This window comes from Ochotona princeps, chromosome 7 (assembly GCF_030435755.1).
Source record: "Ochotona princeps isolate mOchPri1 chromosome 7, mOchPri1.hap1, whole genome shotgun sequence".
In the NCBI taxonomy this organism is placed as follows: Eukaryota; Metazoa; Chordata; class Mammalia; order Lagomorpha; family Ochotonidae; genus Ochotona; species Ochotona princeps.
Window position 1 is genome coordinate 16151016 of NC_080838.1, and position 13352 is coordinate 16164367.

At 39.6% G+C, this 13352-nt stretch overlaps 1 protein-coding gene across 1 annotated transcript in view; it reads left to right on the forward strand.

The window, feature by feature from the left end:
* RNF150 (ring finger protein 150) overlaps nucleotides 1-13352 on the forward strand; it is a 216444-nt gene that overhangs the window by 21204 nt on the left and 181888 nt on the right. The window lies entirely within an intron of this gene.

Genomic DNA, 13352 nt, shown 5'->3' on the forward strand with positions numbered 1-13352 from the left:
TGTTTTCTCCTTGGACTGATAAGACTTCTGCAAGCACCGGGCCGTTGCTTCCTAGATGGTCATGGTGTTTGGAGACCCAGATTGGCAAACATCCCTGAGGGGAAAAAGCAGTGGACTTAACGCTCACATAAGTGTGCTTTTGTGACCCTTCTGTCTTGTTGTGGCTAGTGTCCTGATCTGAAATAGCTGGCTGAGAAATTTTTGCAATCCAACTTTTATTATGGTTGTTGTTAATGAGTTGGCTATCCTGATGCAAGTTTCTTTACCACAGGTGAAAGAATAAATTAGCCTCTTTATTTCTGCTTATGTAGTTCCGTATCTTGTCTGTTGTAAATAGTGATTTTCTGAAGAATTTCCTTGTGATCCCAGATATAAACTCTTCCTTGCTTGTTCTTTGCCAGCCCCTTTGTCTGTACTTGTTTTAAGGCATTTATCGTATTCACTGTGACTCTTAGGTTTGTGTGTCCTCACCATTGTCCACTAAATTTAAAATAACTGAGGGTGGACACTTGATGCAGCAGTTAAGTTACTGCATGAGACAGTTATAGCCTGTATTAGACTGGTTTGAGTTCCCACTCCTCCACTTCCCTTCCAATTTCCTCCTATCGTACTGGGAGGCAACCAGTGATAGCTCAGGTGCCTGAGTCCTGGCTACCCAGATGGAGACTCAGATGTAGTTCCAGCACAGCCATGGCTGTTGCAGGCTTTTGAGAACTGAACCAGTAGATGAAAGAACTCTCACTCTGTTCCTCTCCCTTCTCTCCCTCTCTCCTGCTCACCTTTTCCCTCTCCAGACATCTGACCATGTTTAAACTGGAATCTATGCCACAAAAGCATGCCTACAGTGGGAACAAAGAGGTAATGGAAATGGCAAGGGATTATCTGGGGTAAATTTAGGTTAGGGGTAAGCAGCAAAGCAAGCCAAATCAATGGCTTCTCCCATATTTTATGAAATTATCATCACTGCCCTTCTTTGACCAGTGAGTTTGAGATAAGGTTGGTACATTTAAATAGTCAACCCCAAATCAGTTTAGTGATGGAACTTACAAGTCTCCATCAAATGTCAGATCCTGAGCTTGTGAGGTTAGGGGTACGTATCATGAGATGGATACCCGGACTTCCTGCTCCCTTTACCTGTTATAAAGGAGATATATCATGATATCTCTTCCTTTAACATGCAGAAATGTTTCTTTAGCCTGCCACATAAGTTCAGTGAGTTTGTGGTGCATCCCTTAATCCATTAGCATAGGATTTTTATTTATTTGTTTCTTTTTTGTTTAAAAGGGTGATAAATATGGTACTTTCCCAATTTTGTTGAATCTCAAGTGCCACTAATTTTAAGATGACAAAATATTTCATGTTCAGAGAAGACATGGGCCCAACACCGTGGCCTAGCGGCTAAAGTCCTTGCCTTGAACGTGCCAGGATCCCATATGGGCGCCGGTTCTAATCCCGGCAGCTCCACTTCCCCTCCAGCTCCCTGCTTGTGGCCTGGGAAAGCAGTCGAAGACGGCCCAATGCATTGGGACCCTGCACCCACGTGGGAGACCCGGAAGAGGTTCCTGGTTCCCGGCTTCGGATCTGCGTGCACCGGCTGTTGTGGTCACTTGGGGAGTAAATCGTCAGACGGAAGATCTTCCTCTCTGTCTCTCCTCTGTATATCTGACTTTGTAATAAAAATAAATAAATCTTTACCAAAAAAAAGAGAAGACATTTCACAACTTTGAGATTGAATTGATTGTAAAAACATACTGAGTGAAATTTTAAAAATGTTCCTTAGAATTGATGAAATCCAGTACCTTAAGTTTGTTGTGGGAATTGTATGAGATAACTTATGTAAAGCACTTAGTACAGAACTTGGCACAAGGGGAATACTGAATAACTTATGATTAAATATATAACTGGAAACTATTGATGATATCTCAGTACGTAATCTAAAATGTCTTGTGTAGCTGACAGTGCAGAGATATGGCTTTTATTTCTCACAAAATGCAATACTGAACTAGAGAAAAGCTTGTAAGAATTAAAAACATGCTGACTCCAGCTAGATTGGTAAGAATTAACCCCATGGGAAGAACTGTGCAGAACACTGGTCCAGCCAAACAGGTGCACGCATGTGAGCTCTTCTAGGCCTGTGGCAGCCAAAGGCAGTGCCAAGATGAAAGCTATCTTTGGAGAGAGTACTTTCACCCCTTTCCTCTCTGGCTTCTCTGCAGCAGAGGGAACTGCCACATTGTACTGAGACAGGCATGATTCTGAGACTGTTAGTGTGGAGGGAAAACTGGAACAGGTAAATGCAAGATGAACCAGTGTAATAAATGCAATTGCTGTGCTGGGGTTTGTCCAAAAACTACCACATGATCATAACATTTAGCACATTTTCTACTATTTTAATAATTCAACAAAAGAAAAAAATAGGCCCTTCTGAATAGTTGTAGTTATAACAAGTTAAATGGTTTGAGCTCTTCTGGTTGTTTATGAAATTCTTCATATAAAAAAAAGGTGGGTGAGATATTTTGAGGGAGTGTAGGTGGGGGATGACTAGGGCCCAAACTGTGGCATAGCAGGTAAAGTTGCTGCCTGTGATAACCTGCACTCCCATATGGGCTCCTGTTCAAGCCCCAACTGCTCCACTTCTCATCCAGCTCCCTGCTGATGTACCTGGGAAAAGTAGCAGAGGATGGCCCAAGTGCCTGGGCATCTGCCAGGCATGTGTGAGACCTGAAAGAAGCCCCTGACTCCTGGCTTAACCTGTATCAGCACTGATTTTTCCAGTCATCTGGGAAATGAACCAATGATCAATCTCTCTCTCTCTCTCTCTCCCTCTCTCTTCCTCTCTCCCTCTATTCCTCCTTCCCCCTCCCTCTGTAGCTCTGCCTTTCAGAAATAAAATCTTTTAAAAAGGAAAAGGGTTTTCCCCCTTTTACAGAGACTGCACAGTGCTCTGCACAAAGGGAAACAAAAACTGAATATGCTATGAGTCAGGCATTATACTACTCTGATATATCACTGTTCAGGTAGATAGTATGGTTTCATTGTAAGAGCCAGGTTGGACCTAAAATGCCCAGACACAAATCCCAGCTCTGTCTCATAACAGTGTTGCCAACAAACATTTTAAATAGTATCCCTGCAACCATTTCCTTCAGTGTGTGAAATGCCAATAATAATCATAGTAGGACCTATTTTGTGAGAGCTAAATGGGTTAAAATGTGTGAAACATTTATGCATATAATGTACTACAAAGGCTTTTCTGGCAAATGTAATAATTAAAATTAATAATAAAATAGTAAAAATTTAAAAATAATAAAAAATAATGTGTAGTACTTGGATTCAGTTATTTTCACCCAAAGTCATGCTTTTCTTGATATTGTGTTTTATGTGCTAATGCTTAGTACCATGTCACTGTGGGTATTGCATTAAATTATGTTTTTCTTGATTTCTAGGAACATGAAAATGTAAGATAGGTAAAATATCTATTTTTCAATGTTTGTATTTATTCTTCATCTGGGTATGGTTCTTAAAATTCTTTAACCTTTGGTAGTGTTCACGTGAAAGAAAAAAGATTATACTCTGCTATTATATTTAGGATAGTTCTCTGACACGGGGCTTTTCTCTGTTAGATTTGCACTTGATTCTTATAATGGCACTTGGTAAATGGAAAAGATGCATGCTATAGATTAATCCTATGGATTTCTTAATTCTTACTCCTACAGATTAACAAATTGATACCCCAGGACTGAGTTCTGTGTTGATTAGCTGTATTAGGACTCAAATTATATTTTAAGAGATTTATTTTATTTATTGGCAAGGCAGAATTACAGAGAGAAGAAGAGAAGATGGGTTGGGAGGGTGGATCTGTCTTCCATTATTTCCTAAATGGCTACAAAGGCTAGAGCTGGGCCAGTCCAGGCCAGAACCAGGAGCTTCTTCAGTGTCTTCCCCGAAGTCTCAGGAAAGGTGTTAAGGAGGTTTCACATTTTGATACAAGTGATAGGAAATCATTAAAGGTTTTTAAGCAAGCAAGGTTAGAGGTATTTAGTGTTATAGGAGATGCTTCACAATAAATAGAAGAGAGTGATTTCTGTACTGAGGATTTTTCCAAGGGCTGTTGTTGTAAGCTGTTGGAAAGGTGCTTTTGTGGTTATGATTGGTCACATGGGACAGAATGAGCAGAAACCACTGTGGGTGTTTGTTGCTGACTCCTGACCTGCATGGCAGTATCTCCTGTGTGCTTCAAGCAGCAGCTGCCCAACATTCTCTGCTGGGACTCAGGAGGAAGCCAACTCGGTGATGTGAACAAGCCAAGAACACTTGACCTTCTCTCCTTTTCCCCAGGTCTCCCCACTCGAAGACTCATCAGCTTGTGCTTCCCTTTATAATCTCTGCCTAATACACAGGGTCTCCAGTAAAAAGTATTGTCCTGTTGTTTTATAATCTAATTAAATTTATATAGGTTGACTCAGAATTGAAGCAAATCTGCTTTTGTCCAGAAATCTACTTCTTTATTCTTTAATAAGAACTAAATGGGTGTTTTAAGACCTTTGTGCTTTGAATTTTGTAGAAATAGAATCATCTCAGTACCCAAAGGAACAAAACCTGACATCTAAAATTTCCACATTAGTATTGGATGAATCAATTTATTTATATTTCCACCTGTGTCATTAGCCTGTTATATTAGTTGTTTTTCTAACTGCAATTCCTAAAAATGTGTTTAGGGGGTTATATGATACTTTTATCACATGAAATAGTGAATAAAATTATAATTCATTGCATGTAGTACAGGTAGCTGTTGCTCTGTGGAACTTTTTGGTTAGTACATAGCAACATGCCTGTGTGTAGGGTCTCAATGGGTTTTACACCATAGCTTTAGATGACAATATTGTGATGTTTTATGATGATTTTTTCCTCTATAAAAATGCCCAAAGTTGAATATTTAGGACCATGTATAACCTGTTGTCTTACCTAGTAGGTGATACCAGTCGGAAACCTGGTGTTGCCAGATATTAGAAATTAATTTTAGCTTGTCTGATTCTTTATTGCTTATTTTAAAATGTTATTTATTTTAATTTATTTGAAAGGAAGGGTAACAGGTTTCTGTTACCCTTAAAATTATGAGATCTTTCCTCATCTGGTTCACTCTCCAGGCCTCTGTTACATCTAGAATTGAGCCAGGTGAAAACCCAGAGTCTAAAACTCCATTCCAGTCTCCACAGGAGTGGCAGGAGCTCAGGTGCTTAGACATCCTCTGCTGCCTCTCAAAGTGCGCATTAGCAGGAGGCCAGGTCAAAAGCAGAAGAGTCCAGACTTAAGCCAGCAGGTACATAACTCAAGTGCCAGATCTATTATTACTTGTGTATTATTTCTATTTTTTGTTCATAGAAATCTTCTTGAATAAAAAGGAAAGCTATCACATCTTGGAGGCCATTCTTTTCTGACCTTATAGACCAGGATGCTCTATAATCTCTCTGAGATCTGCTAAGAGTTTGTTTTTACTGGAGGCAGATGGTGGTGGATTTACCTTTAGTGAATTTTATCTCATGCATAACCTAGAAAATGAAATCCAGGCTCTCTGGGCCAAGTTGAGTACAACTGACAAGCTCTGCTTTCATTTGCAATGAAGATTGTGTAACTGGCATCTTTATTTTAGAAGTGTCTGGGAAATGGAATGTCAGATGACAGAGGAGTGCTGGGGCAGAGGCATGCCCACCCTGCTCACCTCCAGCTTGAGTCACACCTCTGAAAAAAAGCACAATGGCTGTGGTTATTTTTAATTTTTACTTTCATTTACTCAGTTATTTATTTTGTTTAAGGTGACTGCTTAGTAAACCATGTATTGTTTGCTTCGTAGTGTGAGTGAACATCTCCATGGTGGTCCTGGAGTTCTGGAGATGAAATGGCCCGTCGTTGTGAGTCCTTGGCAGGCTCACCTGTCATTGTCACCACTGTGCTGACATCGGCTCAAGAAAGCAGGACTGACTATAGAGAGACTACCGTGCAGGGCTGTTGTCTGCATGAGCATCATTTACCTAGGAGCCTCCCTACATGGTTTTCCTCCCTTTTAATATGGGAACAACAAACCTACTGTTCTCACGATTGTTGCCCAGATACGTAGAAAGAATATAAGGAACCAGTTATGAATTTGTGCTGAAAGGCTTGTGTGGTAATGACCTTCATATAGGTGAGGATCAGAGAGTAATTAATATGTAGGTTATTCCTTTTCCTCTTCCTGATTACGTGCCTTCTAATACTATAGAAGGGAGAACTAAGAAGTGAAATCCTCACCAGTGTTTTTTCTTTCTTGTTAATGGCATTGGTATTGTGTTGGTGGAGAAATGGTTGATGTGGTTTTATTTATATGCTTCCTGTGGATATAAGCTTTCCTTTGAAAGCTTCTCACAAGCATGTGTTTTTGTAGCTTGCATTTTGTGCAGTATCTTCAATCAGAGGCATCTTAGGTAGATGTTGCTGTGGCTGAATAAATGTCACAAAGACAAGGAGTGTAATGAAATTCTGCTTCTGTGTTGGCTTTCCGTGTTGCTCAGTCAGTCTGCAAACTGAAGATCTGGAGATCTCTGATGCCATCATTTAATAGGAGGCAGTGTTTGTGATCATTGACATTTGGGTGTTTTATCACATTACGTACGATAGAAAAAGGGAAACTATGCTTGTATTAGTGAAAGAATTCCAGCATCCATATCAGAGCTTCATTTTCAGTTGAAGATGACAGAATTATATGTTTAATTCTTTCTGGAAATTGTTGCTTTTATTGCACCATACCCTGAAAACTTGAAGCTATTGATAAATATATAAAGATTAGATTGTAATTGGTACACTAAAAAGTTATACTAACAGCATTTGGGTAAAACTAAGGTGCAGAAATTGTTAAAGATTCCTAGATCTTTGAATTCTATGAGATGTATTGATTTTAAATTTTATTCTTTGTTGTAAAAACTTAAATATTCTCTATGGTCATTTTAAGCTTTCCAAGGGAATTCGTATTTTTCTGATTATCATGAGAGCTTTGCCAGTATCTCCTTTACATTCTGTTGATCTAAACCTAATTTGGCTCAGATAGACACACGCACGCCAAAGAAAGATCCTACTAGCACACATATACACATATTCACACATACACACTAACGTGCATACATACATACATACATATACTCTTATCAATCTTGTTATAGTGTACAAGGTTTTACTGAAAATTCCAGAGATCATGTCATGTGCCTTTTGACTCAATGTTGTATTTATATATCCTTGTTGTAAATTTTTTTAAAAAATCCCTTGGTGAAGTGTTGATGTAGTGATGTAATGGGTAAAATCGGAGTCTGTGACTACAGCATCCCTGATGGATGCCAGTTAACGTCCCATCCGTTCCACTTCTGATCCAGCTCCCTGTAAATGGCCTGGGAAAAGAGCAAGATGTGACCCAAGTGTTTGGGCCCCTTCCACCTATGTGGAAGATGTGGAAAATGATCCTGGTTTAATCTTGACCCAACCGTGCCTGTTGAGGCTATCTGGAGAATAATCCAGGAGATGGAAGAATCTTTCTTTCTCTGTCTCTTTTTATTTTCTTTCTCTCTTCTTTTCTGTTCTTTTTGTAGCTCTAATTTTCAAATAAAATACATAAATTAAAAAAGAAAAAACCTTTTGTGATGTGTTAGGTACCACATGCTCTTTCCCAGTGTGTCAGAGCCGGATCGCTCCCTGGTTCACCTCGTGTTTGGACTGCCAACTCTGTCTGCAGTTGTTCCATCTGCCTCCTGGAGGTAGGTACTACCTCAGAGTCAAAATAATCCCTGTTAGCCATTCTGTCTATTCTTCATGTCTGTTGGAAGGCTCTTGGTTGGAGTGAATTTCCCATGGTAACTGTCTTAGAACTTCACTGTTAGTTAGACAAAGTTTCTCTTGGTGCTCCTCTGTACATTCAGTCGTGCGTCCACTCCAGCTTCTCTCTCCTCCTGTTTTTCTGTCTTTTACTCCAGACACTCCACATCCCTACTGCTTTGTTGCAGAGCAGTCCACATTTTCCTTGAAGTCTCAGAAGCAATAGATGCTCTGGACTTGAGTTCTTTCCCATGCTGCCCCAGTCAGATACTTGACTTTTCTAGAGTAATGCTGGGACCAGCTCTTCAAAAAATAATTTTTCACACCCCTCCGTTTCAACTAGCAATAATGTAAAGTGTGATCATACCAAATCGTATGAAAATTATAATTAGCCTGAGGATTAATTTTAACCACATAAAAGGGACAAAAATAGTGAAATGAGGATAGAGGAAGAATTCAGAAATGACCACATTTTAGGAAGAAAGCCTATTCTTAGAATTTGGTAAGTATGATACAAATGCTTCAGGAAGGGCTGAAACAAATCCACCTTGGGATTGTTGAAAACAACTGGAAAAAATAATAAGCGTTATGACCGTTTATATTGGCTAAGGTAAGTGAGTATAAAGTCCATAAAGCATTTTGATGTTTCTAACCTTGACTTTCAAGTCAACCCAGTCCTTGTGCAATGAGGAAGGAAAACACAAATCAAGCTGCTGTCTGGTAATGTTGGAGTAGAAGCACACTGCTCACTAACAGCAGTCTTGGGACCAGCTTTGTGGCCTGTTGCGTAAAGCTACATCCTGCAATGCTGGTCTCCCATGAGTGCTTGTTTGAGTTCAGGAAGCTCCCTGCTAATGGTTTTGGAAAAGCAACTGAGGATGGCCCAAGGTTTGGACCCTTGTACCCATGTGGGAGACTTGGTGAAAGTCCTGGCTCCTAGTTTCAGCCTGGCCCAGATATGGCTATTGGCAGCCATTTGGATGGTGAGCCAGTCAATGTAAGATATTTGTCTCTCCCCTCTTCTCACACTATTTAACTGTGACTTTCATATGTATATGTATATACATATATGAATATAAATAAATATATATGTATATATTTATTTATTTAAAGAACTGCAACTTTGGAGAAAGTCCCTTGGGGTGGTCTTGGAGGAGAGTGAGATACTATGTGTCTTAGAACTAGAATGTTTACATTGCAAGAAACTCCATGTGTTCCAACCAGTTGTAGCTGAACGATAAGAAATCTGATTCAGAAAAATAAATTACTACTTTAAAATCACACCTCTGAGTAATAGCAGAGCCCAGGTCAGGACCCAAGACTCCTGACTTCTGGTACATAACATGCCAGTCATGGCAGCAGGCATGTCACACTTAGGGCATCTTGAGGCCCGGCCAGATGTGTGTGCTGGCGCCATCCCAGGAGGCCCATGTAACAGCAAGAGCAGGAACTGCACCCTGGAGGGTATAGGATGCAGGATGGCCAGTAGGCCCTTTTTCTCATGAGGCAGGATTTGCTATGAGAGTGTTACCATGGTGCAATCTGAGAAGGAATCCAAAGTCGGTGCCAATCTGGAAAGGCCTAGAACATTATTCTTTAGGAGAAAATGTAATCCCAGACAAGAGGTTGGCTGCAGACTTTTAAGTTCATAATCTTGAATGTACACATGCGAAGTGGAGTTATTTCTGGATTATGCATATTTATTTGTATGTGTGATTCTTTCCCTATACAAGGAATTATCATGAGAAAGATATCTGAAAGAGACTTGTAAAATCTGAGCAAAATTACAATTGACTAAAAAATCTCAGTAGTTGTATTTGTCTTAAATCACACCCATATTCAATACACCAAAAAAACCCAGTAACAGTAACAATAGTAAAATGGTAGTTTAACTGGAAAAAAGTCTACATGGCCTGTATCAAATCAAACTTTAATTTTTTTTTATTTTGTAAAGACTGCAAAAATTTGTAAGAAATGAAAAATATCTCAATTAAAAATGTACAAATATAAAAATAGCACATAAAAAGAAATATAGTCAAAAAAGAAATGGTAAACTTCTCTGCAATTGATATATAAATTAAGAAATTACATGATTTCATATAAAATTGGCAAAGGTTAAAAAAGAATAATTAGGCATAATAAATTCAGGAAAAAAACTATGAATAGAGCAAGGGACACTGGATTCTACTTCATGAAAGTTAAGACAGTATCAATCTTAAGGCCCACAGTTTATTTGTTGCATTGAAAAAAAATATGGTGCAAGTCAGACTGTGAGACACACTGTCTTATTATTTATAATTTTATTTGGTTATTATAAATATCTCTTTGTATTTATATATAGACTTTAGCCATTTATGTTTCCTAAGCATACAAAGAAAGTATAAGCAATATAACTTTTCTCAAGCCGTATTTGCAAAAGCATTTTCACCAGATTTCTGACTTCTGAATCACTTCGCAGCTTGGAACACTGATATCTGTGTTGTGGCATGCAGATGTTATCAGCTGTGCCATTGAGACCGTGGTGGGTACAACATTTTGTAATAGAGCTCTGCCAATATTTCTGAGACATTTTTCCAAGCCACTGACACTTACTTTATAGATGCAATGCTGGCAGTTTCTTGATCTGAAAGTGGTATAACATGTTGTCATGCTGTAGTCAGCGGCGACAATCCCTTCTGGGAGTGATTTTCTGGTCCATGGGTAGCCAGGTGGCACAGAGTGATGGCTTTGTCACAACTGCTGCTTGGCCAATGAGTGAGAGAGATGTCATGGATTGTAAGGAGGATTTTGTTGTCTAAGAAGCTGATGGGTGAAAACAATGGATGTGGAAGGTATAGAATCTGCTATGAAGGAAAGGTAAATCATTGTCCCAGTCTTCACATTTGTTGTTGTAGACCTTGAAAATCCTTTTTGATGACTATTGTTGACTGGAAAATAAACCTCTAGGAATTTAACCTAATGTGATTTTTGTGAATGTGCAGTTTTATAAAGATGTGTTGCTTGAGTTTTGAAAAATTATTTTTGCTTATTAGAGGGGAGGCACTGTCATCTACTGTTTCACTCCCTAATATAACAGCTAGGGCCAGTTGAAGACATAAATGGAGAATTCAGTCCTCCACAGGTGTCATATGAACTCAATTATTGAGCCAGTACCTCCCAAGATCTGCACACCAGAAAGCTGGAATTGAGTAGAGACAGTATTGTCATACAGAATGCCGATGTCTTACATACTACACCAAACAACTGTCTAGTTCACTGTGTTTGAAAATAGAATTCTTGAAATAACCCAGGGATGTCCCTGGATGGGTGCTGACTAAACGAGGTAGTAGACATTCCCTTGGCATGTCATCACAACACCAGAGCTGGTCATCCTTTGCAGTTCATGGCTCACAGTGGGATGGATGTCAGTAGGAATGGCACATGCAGATAATATCTGTTGTGTTCTAGGGCTAAGGACCAATTACAAAATGACTTACAGGGACTAACTCTTTGGAGATTTGTATTACATTGAGATTTAAAAGAAGTGAGAAATACTATTTTTAAAGTGTCAGGTAGCAGTAGGGAAGGTTTGGTTTATTATTGTCACATTTAGAGTGTATTCTTACATTACTTCTCAGTCTTTTGGCTAAGATCGAGTATAGAGTGTGTTCTTACAGGAGATGATAAATTAAAGAACAGAAGAGAAGCACAGAAAGCAGCCTTGTGGGAGCGTTCAGGGAATAGGATGTCAGTGTTTATTTGCTTAACAGTTTTGAGAACCGATGTCACCCTTGATGATGCTTAAAGAAAGTAAGGAGATGCATTTAAAGAATGCCCTGGAAAATCTGAGGAGAATTTCTTTGTGTTTGTGGATAGTGCAGACCTTCTGGAGAGGGCAATATTTGAGTTAGAACAAGGTTGGGAGATAGGCTGCAACTGTGGCATAATAGGTTAAGCTACTGCTCGAAATGCTGACATGCGTGTCTGAGTGCTGGTTTGACTTCCAGGGTAGCTTCCTGCCAATGCACCTGGGTCAGAAGTAGAAAATGACCAATTGTTTGAGCCCCTGTCACCCATGTGGAGATTGGGTAGAGCCCTGGCAGTTAGCTTCATCCTGGCCCAATTGCTGTTCCTGGCATTTGGATCGTGAGCCAGCAGATGGAAGATCCATTCATAAATAAATCTTTTTAAAAAATGGAATAGTGTTCAGAATAGAAAGAGAAATCTACTTAAGGCTATTTTTTTAAAAAAATCAGTTCATCTCTTAAAGTTTGATTCATGTGTTTGAAAGGTAAGAGGAGAGATGGCAGGGGAGGGAGGGAGAGAGATGTCGGAAGATCTTCCATGTGCTGGTTCTTTCTCAAATGTCCACAGCAGCCAGGCCTAGATTAGGTCAAAGTCAGGAGCCCGAAACTCCATCTTGATCTCCTGTATGGATGACAGGAAGCCAAGTACGTAAGCTATCATATCTTGCCCGTGAGTATGTTAATCAGAAGCTGGATTGGAAGCAGAGGAAATGGACTCCCAGCAGCCCTCTGACACGGGTGCCCTACGTTACACATCCCTACAAAGGAACTTATTAGGGTATAGATTGCTATATAAAAGTGCACCAGTCACAAAAGTACTGTTTGCTGGATTTTCAGAAAGTATTAATACCCAGATGAAGAAGCAAAACAGCAATTCATTTGCTCCCCTGGTGCCTGCTTCTGTTCACTCGCCCTCTCAAAGAGAACCACTGTTGTCTCTTCAAATTCCACAGATTCTCCCGTTTTTGAACTTCTTGTAAACGTAGTCCTTCAGAAGGCACTCTTTTGTGCCTGACATGTTTCGCTCAACAATCGTGTTTGTGACTTTCATGCATGTTTTTTGCTGGTGTATGTAATTCCATAACCACCTAAATGTCCTAAAAGTATATTAATCTGTCATATCCCTGACCCTAATATGTTCTCCAATATTGGCTCAGAGTTGGCATAAATAAAATTTTGCAAAAAGAGTAGCTGAAAGAAATTAGTTTTCTGAGCTCTGAGGCCAGGGAATGCACTCAGCAACTGTTTGTCTATCCCCAGGGTATCCCTGGCACTGAACTAGTCTGGAAATATTGAGGCACAAATGGCAGTGATCTTTTTTCTGTGAAAATCAAGTTTTATGTGGGCGGAAGTGAAAGAGTCCCAAACAACAAGTTCTGCAAATTATTGTCTGCTTTTATCCAGCAGCGACCTCGGAGAAAGCCCCATGAAAAACACTTCTAATTGCATCAGTATTTCCCACTTCCTGAGAACATGACCATGTGTAAATGAAGCCCAAAGATGGTTAGGCCTGGAAAGAGCATTACAGTACTTCAAGTCCCCCTAAAGGTTCTTTTCCCCTCTCATTATCAGTCATTGTTAAAGAGCAAAGAAATTTTAAGTCATTTAGGGATAAAAGAAATACAGTTGTGAGGAACATGAAAGTTTCTTGGAATTTTGGTCAAGTGGTCACAGTACTCTCTCTACCTGTGTAATCAGGATGCCAGCACCCCTTGTCTGTGTAGTGGAAGACTTCAG